We start from the raw sequence: 18,884 nt of genomic DNA, 5'->3' as shown, positions 1-18,884 counted from the left end.
CCAGGACCTTTGTTCCCAGGATATATGGATCACATTGAAAATGTTCAGGACACCTCTAGTCAGACCAGACCAATCACAAAGCGTCGAGGGAAGGAAGCAGACCTGGATGATCCGGCTCAGTTACAGAAGAAAGTCTCAGTTATGCAAAGGCATCTTCAAGAATTGGAAGGGGTGATTGGGGAGAAAGAGAGGGAGAGAAGCAAAGCTGTTATGCGGAAGAGAAGGCAATGTGAGGAATCCACCCCCTCCAGGGACAAAAGTCACCGAGAACGACATACTCGCTTGAGGAAAAAGGAAAGATACGCAAGCAGAGCTGAGGGAAGTAAGCGAAAAAATGTTACTCAACAGTTCCCGAGCGAAGGAAGGGGAGAAAGTCGTCATCGCCCATTCTACCCTGAGATTGTTTCCAGGCTGGGCTCAAGCCATTTTTTAGAAGAAATCTTGGCATTGCCTCGCCACTACAAGCCCATTGCCATGGAATACGACAGATCGGATGACCCCAAAACTTTTTTTTTCTTTTACTAATAGTATTATATATGTACAATATATTTAAAGTTAATTAGTTGATTTTGTCCCCCAGCCCCAAATCCCAAGTCCCAACCGTTACAAAAAAATGGACTTTGGGCCTTTAGCCCATTAGAATGTAACAAAGTGGCGGCTGTGATTAGAGAGATATCACAAAAGATTCCTCCGAGAAAAATAATAGAAATTGGAGAGAGGAGGCGAAGAGACGTCTGATTCCTCAAAGAAAAAGAAACAAAATTAGACATAGGCGAGACTTCTGATTCCTCAAAGAAAAATAAAAGATATTAGAGAGAGGAGAATAGAGTCAGATAATCGATATTGACATATTGCACTGCAACAAGTTGTTCTAAAAAATAATAGTGATAGTTTTGGGGGTAAGAAAAATATTTTATTTGATTTTAAATTTATCGCGTTCTTTACTTTTTCGTTTAGAATTTGTTTCATTCATTCAATTCTAAAGTATTATTATATATTTATGTATTGCATATAGGAATGGCAAGTCAAACGCCTAAATCAAAAAAATCGAAAGAAGTGACAAAACAACCCGACCTTTGGCAATTTATTTTTTCGTACCCCCAACTTAAAAATTCTGGATCCTCCACTGGACCTAGAGGGGCACATGGCCAGATTCAAAACCATGATCACGCTACATCAGTACACTGAGGGGATCAAGTTTAGAATTTTCTCCACTACGCTAACCGGATGGCTCAGCAGTGGTTCTGGACATTGGAACCTAATTCAATTCACTCTTTTGAACACCTCCATGATATCTTCATGTGTCAGTTCGCGGGTTCCAAGCGTGCTGTAAAAACTACGATGTCATTAATGGACATGAAATAGAAACCAAATGAGACTTTGAAAGAATTTACTGCTCGTTTCACCAAGGCATCTCTGGAAGTGCCCAAAGCTTAATCTCAAATCAAGGGGTACGTCTTCGTCCGAGGGTTAAGGCCTGGAGCCTTTTTTGATAACCTACAAGTTAAACAACCATGAGATTTCGATGACATTTTATCCCAGCACTCGGGGTATATACAGCTGGAAGAAGCCAGAGCTGCCCGGAAAACGGAGTAGAGTGGTAATAAGCAGACCTGAACAAACAGACACTCGGTATCAAGAAAGGGTGCCATACAGAGGACTGCCTCCCAGAGTACTGCAGGGAGAAACACAGTCGGCATATCAACCCACCTGGAATGAACAAGGGTTCAAAGTGGTGCACAACGTGAATAGGCTCACTGATCAAACACCGTTGAACAAGCCCCAGGAAGGGATTTTTCACTTGCCACATCTCAGCAATACACAGGAATAAAGTTGGCGTAAATAAATCTGTGCATGTAGTTTTCATAATCATGATATCATAAAGAAACGACTGCAGTCAAGGATCTTAACATGTATGTACCACATCTACAACTCATCATCATCAAAGGTACTGAGAAGTAGGCCTCCCTCTCAAGTACCGTGACCGGCCGACCCGAAGACGGCTCACAGTCACCTCTGTGCACAAAATCCCGCTTGTGGCAGGACCGAATTCGTCTCATCTCATCAGTAGAGGGTAACACACAAGCTCAACATCAAAAATTGGCAAGTCAAACAGTTCTCAAATATCATTTATCTCAAAGCATTTGATAAACTCATAACATCATCAAATCATTTAGAAAGCTCATACGATATATGTATACTCAAAATATTGCCCACCTGAAGTCCTTCACTAATCCTGGAAAGAAATCAGGTGACTTACTTCTTCTTCTCGCTCGGGCCTTCATATATCATCATCATCATCATCAAAGGTTCATGTGATAAAACAAACCTTAGTCAGAAACTCATTTTCTAAATCCAATCTCATCTCAAACTATAACTTCTCACTCAACGTCTATTTACCCAATAAAACTCAATCCCTAGGTATACTCAACTTCTAAGGATTCACACGTCCTACTCTTGACTTAACTCTCAACTCGGACCAAACTCATAGCAATCAAGCACATAAACAAGCATAAACACTTAAGCATATGAAAAACACACATAGACAAGTCAAAAACAAACTTCACTCTGTTGGATTTGTATACTGAAAGCAAGAACTTTATGCTTGTATACAATGATTCCTGTTATTCACTATTCTTATCTCCTATCTGATTGTGTTCATGATTGCATATGTATGTTCTTTATCTCTGTATAAGTAGATTATATGGTGTGTTGTAGATCACAGAAGACCATATAATTGGAATAACCTTAAGAGATATAATATGATCACAGCCGAAATAACTCTAGGACAAGTTATTGGTTTAGGCTGCAGTATAGATGGAAGTAGTTTGTCTTGGCTACTTGTCTATACTGGTACGTCATTACGTATTGATAGGACCAACAGTTGAGATGTATTCTTCTATCTGACTTAAGTGAAGAATCAAGATCTCGGTGACTCATAAATCTTAATACTAATAAGTATTCAGATATATATGTTAATTCGTATATCACTTTGACTTACTATGGGCGAGAGTTAAATACTAACTCGAGTACTCTGTATCTTGGGTGATAGCGGTTAATATATGATATTTGATTATCTGTATTAGTACCCGTATCCGGTATAGGATAATGACATCCCCTTAAGGAGCTCAATAAGGTTTATTACGCTAAACCCTGCAGGTTGATTAAGTTCAGGCGTAATAATAAAGATTGAGTGGTACTGCTTAAGGAATTATTAAGAGATTAATTAATTTAAGCTGTCAGAGCTCTAATTAATTAATGGATGTCGGATATTTTAAATACGGAGATTTAATAAGTCTAAATACAAGCCCCGACTCATCACCGGCAATAATGGGGTAAGTCAGTATCGGTTCTCTAGTGGAATGAACTGATATTTATAAATTAATTATGGTCTGGGCTGACCATAGATAAATTAATTTATTTGAGGCCCATCTTTATTCCTTGTATCTGGTCCCTGGGCTGGCCCAATGTCTCCTAGCCCAAGTAGGGCAGAAAAACGCCTACACCCTAAAACTGGCGCCCCACTCTTCTTTCTGTATTATTAAATACAGCTGTCAGCTCTCAGGAAAATACACTGATCAAAAATTAGGGTTTTGAGAGCAGAGAGGGGGCGCAGAACGTGATTGGCTTTTCTGTCTTGGGAGTTCTCATAGTTCGTTGTCCATCCAACGTTGGGAATTGAGCGGGATACAGTCGAGAAGATCAGAGCTGGAGTCTGAATCATTCGACGCGATCATCAACCATCTGTGCATCCGATTCTCAAGTAAGTTTTTCTAACACCTGTGTGCAGCTGTTAAATTCATAGGAGCATGTTAGGAATTAATCGTTGTATGATGAATTAATAATAATCCAAGAAACGATCATCGGGCAATCGAGTATTAATTCAATTTAATATTCCTACACACTCTGCACTGACTCAACTTCAAAACCTCACCAGACTCGGTACAGAACTTCCCTGGAGTCGTAACCTATACCAAAAGAAACCTCTTTGAGTCTAGTTTCATTTTTAAAAAAAAAGTAGGATCAAAAACTCCAAGTATTTTAGGAGATATGACCGTTTTACTACAGTCTACCATATTCGGCAGTTTTTAGCAATCGAAAAGTTTGATTTTTGAAAAATAGTAAACGTTGTCAAAAAGGTCTGAAATTTGGTGGGTACTTATCTAAGACACTCATGGCTTAACAATAAAAATTTGGGTTCCAAAACGTTAAGGAAAAATACTGAAAAAGGTGACTCTATTGGCTACTCACCGAACATTTCGGCAGAAAGTTTTGGTTTTACATTTTATAAAAATAGTAAACGAAGTCCAAATGACTTGAAATTTTACCGGTGTGCTCAGGACTCTCAAATATACTTACCATAAAATGTTCATGGTGTTTTGGTATCAAAAACCCCTCGAAAACAGTAGGTCAGTGCATCACGAAAAATGACTCTGAACTCAATCACACAAGCATACATGCTCAACTCCACATTCCTTCAAAGAAAACTCATCAAAGCTCATTTTAAACACTTATAGCACTAAAAAACATTCAAGTACAACATAATACTCATCATACTCAATCTCGACTCTCCTCTTACATCATAAACCCAAATCTCAAGGAAAACGTTTCAACGAACGCAACAATTCAATTCTCTTTTCATTTTCATGCTCAAAATTACTCAATCATTCATAAATGACCTCATACATCATATAACTCATTATACACACATAGATCCTCTTTAATCATACAAACTAAACTAAGTACAAATTTTACTTAGCCAACAAAAGACTTAATCAAACATAAATAGACACTAATTTAATGCTCAATCACATATATCCTAAACCAAAATCACTTAAATAACACATAGGCAAAAAGTCCTAATTTTTATTAAACTAAACTCTTTGAAATTTTATAAACACACATGAAACCTTAATCTAATCATAGATCTATCAATTTTACCCATTTAAACTCACATATAAACCACCAATTTCCAATTTAGGGCATAGATACACATATCCCTAATTTTATTAAACTAACTCACCTCAAATTCATCAATTGACATCATATATTCCATATACTCCATCAATCATCATCATAAACATCACATAGACTCATTCTCATCATCAATTCATCATTTAACACATCAACTCACCAATTCCCAATTTTTAGGTAAACTAAACTCATCCAACTTTCACATCTCAAGGCATATACTTTCACAACACACATCAATCATCAACAAACACCGCATAGATCTCATTTTTCACCCCAAATCAAGGAAAGGAAAAGAAAAAATTTTGAAGGGTAAAGACCCATTTTTTCAAAAATTTGAGAGAAAAGGAAGGGGTGATTTTCTTGCTTCAATCTTTCAAAAATACTCACATACAACATCATTCAAGCTAGATCTATGGATTACATGATCACTTACCCAAACTTTACACCAAATATCAAACTTTCTCTCTCTAGCTTTGAGGCCAATCTTCAAGGATCTCCTTGGATTCAAGTAGATGGGAGGTGTTTGGGTAAGGTTTTGATGGTGATTTATGTGTTTGGCATACTTTTGTGAAGCTTTGAAGGTCTCGTTAATGGTTGACAATGGAGGAAATGTGAGAGATGAGGGAGAGAGAGTGAGTGTCGAATGGGGGTGGAAGGAGAGAGGTGGTGACCGAAAATTGTGAGTGAAGGAGAGAGAAATACTTAGCAAGATTTGTGAGGATTTTGGAAATCTTATGAAAGATTTGCTAATCTTTGAGAATATATGGCATTAAATGCCTTAGTCTCTCTCTCTCTAATCTCTACACTCTCTCAAGCAATACACTTGGCAAATGTATAATTAAGCACATGCCCAAAGGTATAAAATAATAGTGTGAGAAGGGTGATTAAATAATATCCCTAATAATTATGGAAATATTACTCATTAATAAAATACCATAGCATAATTATTCATGTGACCAAATAAAATAATTATAGCACTAATATTTGTGCACTCACTCAATTATAATATTCCTCATCATAGGAAAAATAATTTAAAAATATTATGCTTGGAAAAATTTCCATAAACCGTCATCATTCGATTTCTCGGTAAAAATAAACCACACTTGCTTTGGAAACTTAATCAAAATTCCAAGTGCTAAAGTCCTCAAATAAAAATATAATAATCTGCTCATAAAGACATACGTAACAAAAATCACATAATCAATCAGTCACGTAAGTTCACATAATATCACGTCAAAGCAGTCGGCAAACACAAACAAACTAGACGTCTCTCTGACCGACTCTTTTCATCGAGGTTCTCACTTTTTCTTCCTCGACTCTATGTCAAACTCATTATTCTTATTTTCTTAATAGGACAGTAAATCTCTGATAACTCGGTATCCGGTAATTCTATTCCTGGTAGTCGAAAATAAAATAAAATCTCAACTCAATTCAATCAGCATCTCTAACTTAACTCATTTCTCAAATCTCATCACTCTAACTCCATCATTGATTTGTCCACTCGTAACTCTATTTAAAAGACAATATGTCTTATCTGGTCATAAAAAAAAAGTAGTCTCGCATCTCGACATCTCAGTACTCTCTATAGTGCTAAGACACTACTCACAACATAGGAAAAAGTACGGGGTGTTACACAGACCATCCGCTCATGTAGAGTTGGAACCCATCAGGGGCATGTCATGACTGTGCGCAACGCAGTGAAGGAGCCGAACATTTCTTTTGGGCCGGAGGATCATGCAGGGCTCATCCACCCACATGACGATGCACTAGTTTTCTCAGCAGACGTGGTAAATTGCATTGTTCACCGTATCGTCGTGGATTTCGAGAGTGCCGTCAATATAATCTACAATGACTGTTTGGCGGCCATGGCTTTAAATGCTACTCTGAAGCCGTCGAGTAATCCGTTGTATGGCTTTACTGGAGAATCCATTACACCCAATGGTCTCTAGAATTACCAATGACATTGGAAAATGAGGGAGTTTCACGAACCAGGATTCTCAAGTTCTTAGTGGTTGATTTCCCCAAATCGAGCTATAACATCATCGTGGGAAGACCAGCGTTGAACGCTTTCCAAGCTGTAATTTCTATGTACCATCTAAAGATGAAATTCCCATTAGAAGGTGTTCGTGTGGGGGAGATTGTCGGAAACCAGGTTACCTTCAAGGAATGCTTCGTTCAAAACTTAACATCCCAGGTGGGACATAAACGAGTTCGGAGCAAGCAAAGTGGATCAGCGGAGAAAAGTTCCAGAACTGAGGGCAACTCAGACATTGCGGGAGAGAAAGCCGAGATTGAAGAGATCGAGAGGAATCCCGACAAACAACCCCTGATGTCAACTGATGATAAGTGCATGCTAGTGGAATTATTTCCGGGAAAAATAGGTTTTACCACACGAGTAGGCACCGAAATGGCTCCAGCCCTAGAAAGCAAGGTGATCGAGTGCCTTCGGAGTAATGCCGATGTATTTGCTTTCACCACGGCAAACCTGAAAGGGATAAATCGGACATTGGCATAGCATCATTTGAACATGGATTCTACAAGAAAGCCAGTTATTCAGAAAATAAGACACTTCGGGCCAGAGAAGGATGCGGCGATTAGGGAACAAGTAAAAGCTTTGTTGTAGGCAGGCCACATAGTGGAAGTACAATATCTCATTTGGTTATCCAACGCGGTGATGGTAAAAAAAATTAGAAGGAATGGCGAATGTGTGTGGATTATAGAGACCTGAATGCGGCTTGTCCGAAGGACTGCCACCCTTTGTCGCGCATAGACCAACTCGTCGATTCAACCGCAGGTTGTGAGTTATTATCCATGATGGATGCTTTCCAAGAATATCATCAGAATAGTATACATCCAGATGACATTGCCAGAACCGCCTTCGCGGTTTGTTGTGGTGTCTTCGGTTTCACCAGAATGCCATTTGGACTCAAGAACGCTGGAGCCACTTATCAGCGCATGATGGATACAATCTTTCAAAATCAGATCGGGCAAACCACGTCGATTTACGTGGATGACATGATGGTTCATAGCAGAGTTGCCACGTCACATCCCTCAGATCTGGAGAAGGTATTCATTGTTCTTCGCCAGCACAAACTGATGCTTAATCCAAAAAAGTGTACATTTGGGGTCAGGACTGGAAAATTCTTGGGATACCGGGTAACCCCACAGGGCATTGAAGTAAACAAAGATAAGGTACAAGCTATTGTGAACATGACACCACCAAGGAACATCAAGGAAGTACAGACATTGAATGGGATAATCACAGCGCTCGGACGATTTATTTCCAGCTTAGTTGACATAAGTTTACCTTTCTTCAAAATCTTGCGGAAAGGGACAAAGTTTGAATGGACTCAGGGCTGTCAACAGGCTTTCGAACAGCTAAAGAGATATTTGGCAGAGCTGCCAGTGCTTACCAAGCCTAACCCCGGAGAAACTTTATATTTGTATATTGTTGTAGGAGTAGGATTGATTTATGCCTAATTGTTCGTATTTTTAGGGGTTTGCATGTGCTTGTTTCAAGTTAAATATTCTGGAAATTGGTGCGTTTATGGGTTTATTGTATGCTCTGCAGGAGATTTTGATTTTATAGATGGAAGAGTGTGATGTTGGAGATTATGGGTCAAAATTGCATACTTAGGCGCAAAATTGGTGTTCAGAGCTAAAAGTCCGCGCGCAGAGCAGAGCTGCGCGGATAGCTCTGTACCAGAGCAGAGCTAACTTCATAGTCAGAGCTGAAATCTCCAGAGCTGAACTTCACTATCAGAGTTGAAATCTCCAGAGCAGAACAAAATTGTCAGAGCAGAGTTAAATCATCAGACTAACTTGCGCACCAGAGTAAACTCGACAGAGCTGACTATTTTGCCAGAGTCAACATATTCATAGCTGAACTTTACAGAGCTGACTTCCAGCTCTGCTATATTCGCCAGAGCTCGCTAATGCCAGAGCTGACTTCCAGCTCTGTCATACCTTTCCAGAGCCGAATTTCCAGAGTTAGCCAATCTACGCCAGAGCTAAGATGACTTGCAGAGCACGATACAGCTGGACTTACCTTTGAGTTCACGATTCTATTTTCTTAAGAGTCCAGTTTTGCAAGGCGAGTTTGATGATGATTAGGATTGGATTGAAGTCTATAAAAGGGGGTTCGAACGTGAATCAAGAAATCAATCCTTCTGCCTCCGGCACTTAGTTAGACTTAGTTAGATTAATGTTTGCCCTAATCTTTAGTTTCCGCCTAGGTAGCCAAAGTTTAGGTTTTTATTGCTTTCATAGTTCTTAGTTTCAAACTCTGTTCTTAGTTAGTTTATTATAGTTCTTTCAGTTCAAGTTTTAGTTAGTTCCCGTTTAGAGTTGTAATCACGTGACAGGTTGCTTCTCGAGACATTTTATGGTGTTTCGTATTTACGTTTATTTACGTGCTTTGTTTAAATTATGCACTTTAAATTCTACAATTTCAATTCTGCAATTTTAAATTATGCAATTTCAATTATGCGTTTTCATGCTTTCCTTTATATTATGCAATTTAGTTTTATGCTCATTAGATTAGAAGCTTTTAAATTACAAGTCTTTAAATTCTTAGTAGCGTTTAATTTTTAATTGCTTTACTTTAAGTTCGTTTAAATTCTTGCCTAGGCTTTATAGTTTCTTTTTGCTTACGTTTTTAGTTTTGTTCTTTGCATGCCTAGTTAATTCTCTAGTTTAAATTCAAGTTTTAGTTTAATAATCTAAGTTTACAGTTTTCTCGTGACATAGTTAAAAGCCCTTTAAGATCTTTCTTGAGAGACGACATTGGGTTAGCTTACCACTGCTAGAGTGTCCTTGTCCTATTGCAAGTCAATCTAGAGGTGTTCTAGTTGAGTCTAGAATCTTTGGGATCGGTACTCATCAAAGAAGTGCGGGGGCAACAAAAACCAATTTATTTCGTTAGCAAGATATTACAGAGAGCAGAGCTGAACTATTCTGAAATCGAGCGGTCAGCGCTGATTATCTTTCACCACAGCCCGAAGGTTATGACCATATTTCTTGGCACACAAGGTTATTGTGCGAACGTCATTGTCGTTCAAACAAACTCTGGGACGACTGGAGTTATCAGGTCGGATGGTGAAATGTTAATTGAGTTAAGTGAGTATGATGTGGATTTTGAACCATGAACAGCTATTAAAGCACAAGCCCTGGCAGATTTCGTACAGGAAACCACCAGAGCAGAGAAATAGCAACCCTGGAGGGTGTCGATCGACGGATCCGTCACCAAGGATGGATGCGGGGTAGGCATACATATCCAATCCTCTACGAGTGATGATCTACAATTTGCTATCAAGTATGAACATCGTCTATCCAACAATGAGGCCGAGTACGGGGCAGTGATTAAAACGTTAAAAATTTTAGCAGAGATGGGTGTCGAATCAGTACATGTGAAATCTGACTCACAGTTGGTAGTACAACAGTTGTTGGGAGAGTATGATGTCCGAGAAGATAGGATGGCTGCATACCATATCCGGGCTAAGGAGTTGATTGCTAGATTTCAAGATTGTCACATTGAGCAAATACCCAAGGAACAAAATAACATGGCTGACCTTCTGGCACCCATGCCCAGTGCAGACGATTACAGCCAGACGGATTCATTAACTCTACTCTTCGAACCCAGCTCAGAAGGAAAATAGAGTGTACTCGGCGTAGAAGCGAAGGAGGACTGGGGAACCCCTATCATCGATTTCCTACGAACGTTAGAGCGGTTGGACCCGGTCACATCCCAGCGCTGCCTCTACGGCAAAGATTGCATGATCAATGATCAATTATACGAAAGGTCTTTCACTCATCCATTGTTGAAGTGTTTATCCTCTGAGGAGGCATAATTTTCCGTCAGAGAAATTCACCAGGGCTGCTGCAGAAATCATGCGGGTTATAAGGATTTAATGCGAAAGATTGTCAGGGCTGGGTTTTATTGACCAACAATGGGAGAGGATGCCAAGTACTTTGTTAAAAAATGTGAAGCCTATCAGAAACATGCTTCACGTATCAATGTTCCAGGTGAGACCATGGGAACCATGTACGCCAGGTTCCTTCGACAAATGGGGAATTGATATAGTAGAAAAGCTCCCTACTGCACCAAGAGGGAAATGTTTCCTTATTGTAGCGGTCGATTATTTCTCAAAATAGGTGGAGGCCGAGGCAGTATCAAAAATTGATGAATGCACTATCGAAAAATTCTTGTGGTGAAATATTTGTTGTAGATACAGATCGCCGAGGGTACTCGTCTCAGACAACGGATCACAATTCACCGAAAAAAGAATAGAAGAATTTTGTCATCGGATGGATATAGTCCAAAGATTTGTCTATGTGGCTCACCCACAAGCCAATGGCCTGGTAGAACTTACCAACCGCACCATTTGTGAAGGGCTGAAAAAGAGGCTGGAAAAAAGTAAAGGAAGATGGGCGGAAGAACTAGATGGTGTCTTATGGGCTCATCAAACTAGCCCAAAAACAGCTACAGGGGAGGCACCATTCACATTGGTATATGGATCCAACGTTGTTATACCGGTAGAGGTACGCTTGGCCTCGCATAGGATTCTGCACTACGAGTGTATTCGGAACGATGAGCTGCATCGATTAGACCTGGATCTTATCGACTTACATAGAGATGAAGCTGTTCTCAGGGCTGCAAAGTACAAGAGTATCATCAAAGCAGGGTTTGACAAGAAAGTGGTGATCAAAAAGTTCAACAAGAGAGATTTGGTACTAAAACGAACAGACGCGTTGCATCCAGCTAAGAAGTTTGATCCTACTTGGGAAGGTCCTTTTGTGGTAACAGAAGTGTTGGGAGATGGAGCGTATCATTTATCCGACAAGGAAGGGAGGCCACTCACTCGGCCTTGGAACATCAATACTTTGAAAAGATTTTATACTTGCAAATTCGACAACTCTGACTTATCATTGTAGACCAAATACTCTTTTTCCCCATAGGGATTTTAATGAGGTTTGGGACCAAGTTTCTTTAATAAAATGAGATTCTTGGTTTTAGGGTAATTACCCGTGGTGTTCGATTTTACTCTTCATTTTCAGCAGGATACTTATCTTTGAACAATCAAGAATCGCAAGGCTGTGGAACCATCGTGTTTGACTTCTAAAGTACATGCACAACACTGCGGGGGAGTAGGGTGTATACCCCATATATACCTTATACTCCCTCCGTCCACGAAAGAACTTCCTATCTTTCATTTTTGGGACGTCCACAAAAGAACTTCCTACCTATTTTTGGACTATACCCCACCACTTATAATTCTCTTACTTTCACTTTTCACAACTCCCAATATTAATTATAACACCTTTTCACCATTCTCAATACACTCAACTACCTTTTATCCACTCTCAATGCACTCAATAATATTTTTTCTTAAAACCCGTGCCACTCCCTCCTAGAAAGTTCTTTCATGGACGGAGGGAGTATATTACTATTCATATCCTATTTTTTAGGGATAAAAAATTGTTAAAGTTAAGTTTTTAGATGCTGCCTAAGTTCAAGCTCCCAGAGCTGGCTTAGCGCGTGCAGCTGCCTAAGTCAGATCCCAATGCTGGTTTAGCGCGAGCATTAAGCTTTAGAAGTCCCAGATCTAGCTTAGCGCGAGCAGCTGCATAAGCCGGATCCCAATGCTGGCTTAGCGCGAGCATTAAGTTTTAGAAGTCACCTAAGCGCGATCTCCCAGAGCTACTGTCGCAGCCCGACATCTAGCCAGTGATAGCGTAGATCGGGTATCGATACGACTAATAAAATGATATGGTAAAATAAGGAAAACTAGGTGACTCATCAAGCGGAAGCTAATAATAATTCATGCTCAAGCAAATAGAATATCATCAATCTTAATAGAAATATTGTCGGCTTCATACATTCAAACGTATCAAGGTTCTAGTCAACGAAAACAAAAGGAGTATAGCTAAATATTTACAAGGATTCAAATTGATCAGGGTAGCACAGCAAAACGTGATCAGACTATATGTATGAAGACATATAGCTGAGAGTGACAATCCTAATTAAGTTCAAAGGACATAGTCTTCAACTATTCATACTACCGTATAGGAGCAGAATACAGTACTCAAAAGTCGTCTAGAAACAACAACCCTCCAGCGGTCCCCCAATCTCTCTCCTTGCTCATCCTGCACATTTAGAAATACATGCAGGGCTGAGTATAAAATACTCAGTGGACATAAGCCGAAAATAAACAATCTCGCTCTTAGAGCTAAAAATTAAACTTGCCATTTATACTCTACACAGGGGTTTTACTCAAAAGAACCCGTGTAAGTAATTGATAAATTATAAGCATCATAAAGTAAAGAAAGATAGACTGCAGTCACAAATACTTAGCATGTAGTACCACTTCTACAACTCATCATCATCAAGGCACTGAGAAGTAGGCCTCCTTCTCAAGCACCGTAACCGGCCGACCTGACAATCAGCTCACAGTCATTTCTAACCAGCCAACTCGGTATACAGCTCATGCTTACCTCCGTGTACACAATCCCGCCTTTGGCAGGACCCGAAATTGTTTCTTCCGTAGAGGGTAACGTACAGGCTCATCGTCATCAAAACTCGGCAAGTTAATTAGTTCAACCATCAATTTATCTCAAATCATTTTAAAAACTTATAAACATCATCATAATCATCATTTAGAAAGCCAATAATAGGGGTATTAGAAAGTAATGCCCACCTGAAAATCCTAGCTTCGGTTCTCGTACTTTGGAGAAATCTTACTTATGCCCTCGACTCGTACGTGTCTTCAGGTATCATCATTGGCGTAGATGGTTCATGTAATAAGATAAACGTCGATCAGACAAATCCTCACTAAGTTCACTGTTCTCATCTTATTTCTACTCTTCGTTTCTCATTGGTACCTTATAAATAATCACTCTTATAATAATAATACTTCTTAAATGTTCATCGTTTCTACTCTCGACTTATCATCAAAATCTTAAGTCTAAAAAGTCCATTAAGGAAAAACTCCTAGATAATCAAACCCAGATAGCATCTACAATCACATACTGAAGTTATGGCATTACATCATATTCTCTAATACATTCTCGATAATTCACATAATACTTAATGACACAATTATGTGATTAAATAACTCAAGAAAATCCAATTTCGGTTAAGTTAATTAAACTCGGAAAAAGTCTCATATATATATATATATATATATATATATATATATACTCCATTAGCATTTTTATGAATTAAAACGGTGTATAGTTATCGCCATTAACACATGCAAATTAATAAATCAAAGGTAGGAGTGTTGTGAATGCCTATTACTAGCCCTCATATACTTTGTCCCAACTTCAAGCAATAAACGGTTTTACCTCGGAACTTCCCTGGGTTTGAAATTCATACCAATTGAAACCTCTTGAAGTCTAGTTTCATTTAAAAAAAGGTAGGTTGCAAAACTCTAAGTGGTTCAGGAGATATGACCATTTTCCTACAGCCTACCATATTCGGCAGTTTTGTGCAACTGGAAGTTTTGATTTTTGAAAAATAGTAGATCTTGTCAAAATGACTTGAAATGTTGTGGGTAGCTAGATAACATGTTCATCTTGTTCATACAAAAATTTGGAAACCATAAACTCAGGGGAAGCTACTGGAAAGGTGACTCTAGTATCTGTTTCTTCCAAACTTTCGGTAGAAAGTTGCAGTTGAAGATTTATAATTTAAAAGGGTATCAAACGATGTCCAAATGACTTCAAATTTTTCATGAGCGTTACTGACACTTATATATACTTACCATAAACTTTTCAAGATTTTTGGGTATCAATAACCCTGTCGAATTCAATCAAGTCAGTAGCTTTGTAAGCTAGCCAATTAACTCATCAATTAGCCAATCTTAAACATATAGCCAAGTATACCTTATTTTCCATCAAACCAATTCATCATAATCTTTATCAATCATTTCTAATCATCATTTTAATCCCTCAACTATGATACCTACAATCTCATAAGCTCATATTCTTATCAAATCCCCACTTACTTCATAAACTTCAAATTTCCAACATCACACAAACTAACACCTTCAATAACTCATATCTCAAAATAAATCCATGCTTTTTATTCAAAAGACAAATAAACAGTAGCCTGACGCTGCATCAGTCCGTTAGCGTCAACATCCTCGCGCCGTTGAATCTGACCCACATCCTTTTCAACTTGCTCAGTCATCGTAACAGGCTGCCATGCCTTGGTAGTAACAGGCTGCGTATTCTTATCAGCTGGATTTTCCTCTCTCTGCTTGCCCTTGCGGCATTTCTCCATAGCGTGCCCCGTTTGTTTGCACCTGGAACAATATAAAGGTAAATATTCGTAAGTGAATTCAACATGAAAAGACACGTCTCCCCCGTCAATGAGAAGAGATGTGGGAAGGGTTTTTGACATATCTAGTTCCACCAATAGTCGAGCATATTACCCAAAATACCTTTGCGCCGTGGCCCCATCAATTTTAAGCGGATGTCCCACAAATCTTGCAATGCCAGTGATAATTTCGCGTACCAATATTCGATCGGAAGATAATGAATCCTGACCCACGCATTAGCCAGCGAGGAATGTTCCTTAAACGGATCAAAATTTTTGTTCCATTCCCTCAGACGAAGAAGCTCTCCAAAGACTTCCCAGATGAGTTTCTCTTTAGCTCAAGCTTTATCTTCAGCAGAAGAGAACACCATAGTGTAGTACCCTTTGCCGATCAGAATCAATTTCCAAGGTGCTGCGATACTCCAAATACAATGCAATTCATTCTTAACCGCCAACACATGCCTAGGCTTCTCACCTTGCTTGAGAAGAAGACGTCCAGTAAGGGCGTTAGCAAAATCAGCTCGGTCCTTAAGCAGCATATCCTTATGAGGTTTAAAAGTAAATGAGTGACCCTCTTTTGTGGAACGTAAGGCCTGGAACCGATGAGCTGGAAGGACCGGCCTTTTAGGGGCGCGATTGGTCGCCATGTCCGCATAGGATCGAGATTTGTCCTCTCCGGCAGAACTACCAACCAAATTTTTCCTACGCAGCGGATCGCGATCGGAAAGAGTAGTAATATCACGATTAGACTCCATCTCTCCTGGATGAGTAACGGCAGCATATGCTGCACCAGTAACAGCAGCAGATAGAACCGCCGCAGACACAACAACAGAGCCAGATGCAGTAGAAGTCGTAGAAGATTTATTGCCTTCATGCCCAAGTTTTGAAGGCGGCGAGGGCAGGGAGAAATTCGAGGAGACTGGCGGTAGATTTAGTCCGCCACCAGATGTGCGAAGCGGTTGACTTCCGACGGCAGCCATCGGACAGACGATCAGAAAACGAACAAAAATTTTACGGTGAATTAGGGTTTCGCAGGTTAGGGTTTCGCATGGTTAGGGTTTCACCTCTCTTAATCTCATAGATTAATAGCAACTATTGCGTGCCTATAATATTATGTTATAGGAACAACTGCTACATAATGTTAACAAAATATTGACCCAAACTTGTCGCTTTTGAGTACCCCAAATTAATTATCATATTAATGTTCCTTTGTAATTGTCTAATTAATTTAAGGGTTAATGGCATGTAAATTACTAAAGTATAGCCAAATTCTGGTATAGTCACCGCAATTCAAAGTGTATTAAGAAAATTCCTAAACTATTAATTTGATCTGATTTAGTTACTCTGGCCATTTTCCAGCAAGGGTATTTTGGGTATTCTATACACGTGTCTATTTAAAGTTGTGCTGGAACCAAGTTAGCGTCCATGTGTCATCCAACTGGATCAAAGTTACACATGGCATCCATGTGTCATTTACTTTTCTACATTTGATTAAAAAAATAAAATAAAAAAACGAAGCAAAGAGTTAACGTTGTTGTCTCTCACCGGAGCATAATTCATCATCGACCTACTCTTCTTCAAGCCGTTGCTGCCACCGCCCAACGCCACATAAATGGAATCCATGACATCGGACGCCACCCACGCCGTTGACTGCGGCCGCGCGCCAGCGGAAGAAGAGGCGGAGTGGCAGCCGAAGTAATACATCGACGAAGTCGATGCCGAAGGCGAAGACGGGAAAATAGTATCACACGTTGTTGAATATTTACCGATAATTCTCGACGGCCTTTCTCTCAGAGAAGAGGGGCAGATTCCCGGTTGAGGAGTTTCATCTGGATGTCTTCTGTAAACGACTGCTGCTGCGGACCAACCCATCTCTTTCTCTCTCTCGATTTAATTTTGTGTGGTTGTAATAAATACAAAGAGTCCATCTCCTGCAAATTCTATCGCTTAATTTGTTTAATTTCCAACATTTCCGCAAATTCAATCGCTTAATTTTCTTAATTTCCAACATATCTGCAAATTTAATCGCTTAATTTGTTTTCTCATGGATCAAAACCTTCAAGCAATTCTTGCAGCCATCGCAATCTTCTTCGTGGTCAGCGTAATCCTTGCCTCAATCCTCATCATCTGCAAGAGCGTATTGAATCAGAGGCGCCGCCGCAAATAGGCGGTGCTTTATGGGGTGGCGCCTTCGCCTAGATGGAAGCAGAGGCGCCGCCGCTGCTTAATATCCGGGCGATTGGGTGCGATTCTGTAGAGAGGTAGAGAGTCAAGTAGACTCTGTTCATATGAGGGTCCCGCACTTGGGGTTGAGTCGGGGAGTGAGTTGGTGGCGGCGGTTCGTGTTGGATTTGTATACTGAAAGCAAGAACGTTTTATGCTTGTATACAATGATTCTTATGTTCACTATTTAATCTCCTATCTGATTGTGTTCATGATTGCATATGTATGTTCCTTATCTCTTTATAAGTAGATTATATGGTGTGTTGTAGATCACAGAAGACCATATAATTGGAATAACCTTAAGAGATATAAAATGATCACAGCCGAGATGACTTTAGGATGAGTCATTGGTTTAGGCTGCGGTATAGATGGAACTAATTTGTCTTGACTACTTGTCTATACTGGTACGTCATAATGTATTGATAGGACCACAGTGAGATGTATTCTTCTGTCTGACTTAAGTGAAGAATCAAGATCTCGGTGACTTAATAGAATCTTAATACTAATAAGATTTCAAATATATATGTTGATTCGTATATCACTTTGACTTACTATGGGTGAGAGTTATATAGTAACTTGAGTACGCTGTATCTTGGGTGATAGCGGTCAATATATGATATTTGGTTATCTGTATTAGTACCCGTATCCGGTATAGGATAATGACATCCCCTTAAGGAGCTCAATAAGGTTTATTGCGTTAAACCCTGCAGGTTGATTAAGTTCAGGCGCAATAATAAGGTTTGAGTGGTACTGCTTAAGGATTACAAAGAGATTAATTAATTTAAGCTGTCAGAGCTCTAATTAATTAATGGATGTCGGATATTTTAGATACGGAGATTTAATAAGTCTAAATACAAGCCCCGACTCATCACCGGCAATAAAGGGGTAAGTCAGTATTGATTCTCTAGTGGAATGAATTAATACTTATGAATTAATTATGATCTGGGTTGATCATAGAAATTAATTCATTGGAGGCCCATCTTTATTCCTTGTATCTGGTCCCTGGACTGGCCCAAAGTCTCCTTGCCCTAGCAGGAGAGATTTCGCCCAACACAGTAACTGGCGCCCCACAGTTGTGATTTATTTATTTAAATACAACTGTCTGCTCTCAGAAAATACAAACAAAAATTAGGGTTTTGAGAACAGTAGAGCGGCGCTAGCGTGAAAGGCAGAATTCTCTCTTGGGACTTTCACAGCTCATTGTCCATCCAACGGTGAAAGCTAAGCGGGATACAGTTCAGAAGGTCAGAGCTGGAGTCGTTCAATTCAATCATCGATAGCCTCTGCATACAGTTTACAAGTAAGTAATTCTAGCTCCAATGTGCAGCACTTAAATTCATAGGAGCATGTTAGGATTAATCGTTGT

General features: G+C 39.5%; 1 long non-coding RNA gene across 1 annotated transcript; it reads right to left on the bottom strand.

Annotated features, from left to right (window-relative positions):
• Positions 1-1,057: 1,057 nt before the first annotated feature.
• On the bottom strand, positions 1,058-5,685 carry LOC131007798 (uncharacterized). Its single transcript, XR_009096291.1, has 4 exons — positions 5,408-5,685; positions 1,614-2,279; positions 1,395-1,497; positions 1,058-1,327 (listed from the first exon to the last, which is right to left on the bottom strand). It is a non-coding gene; the product is annotated as an uncharacterized LOC131007798 (long non-coding RNA).
• Between the last annotated feature and the right edge of the window lie 13,199 nt (positions 5,686-18,884).

This window comes from Salvia miltiorrhiza, chromosome 2 (genome assembly GCF_028751815.1).
Source record: "Salvia miltiorrhiza cultivar Shanhuang (shh) chromosome 2, IMPLAD_Smil_shh, whole genome shotgun sequence".
NCBI lineage: Eukaryota > Viridiplantae > Streptophyta > Magnoliopsida > Lamiales > Lamiaceae > Salvia > Salvia miltiorrhiza.
This window is presented reverse-complemented; position numbering and strand designations above follow the sequence as displayed.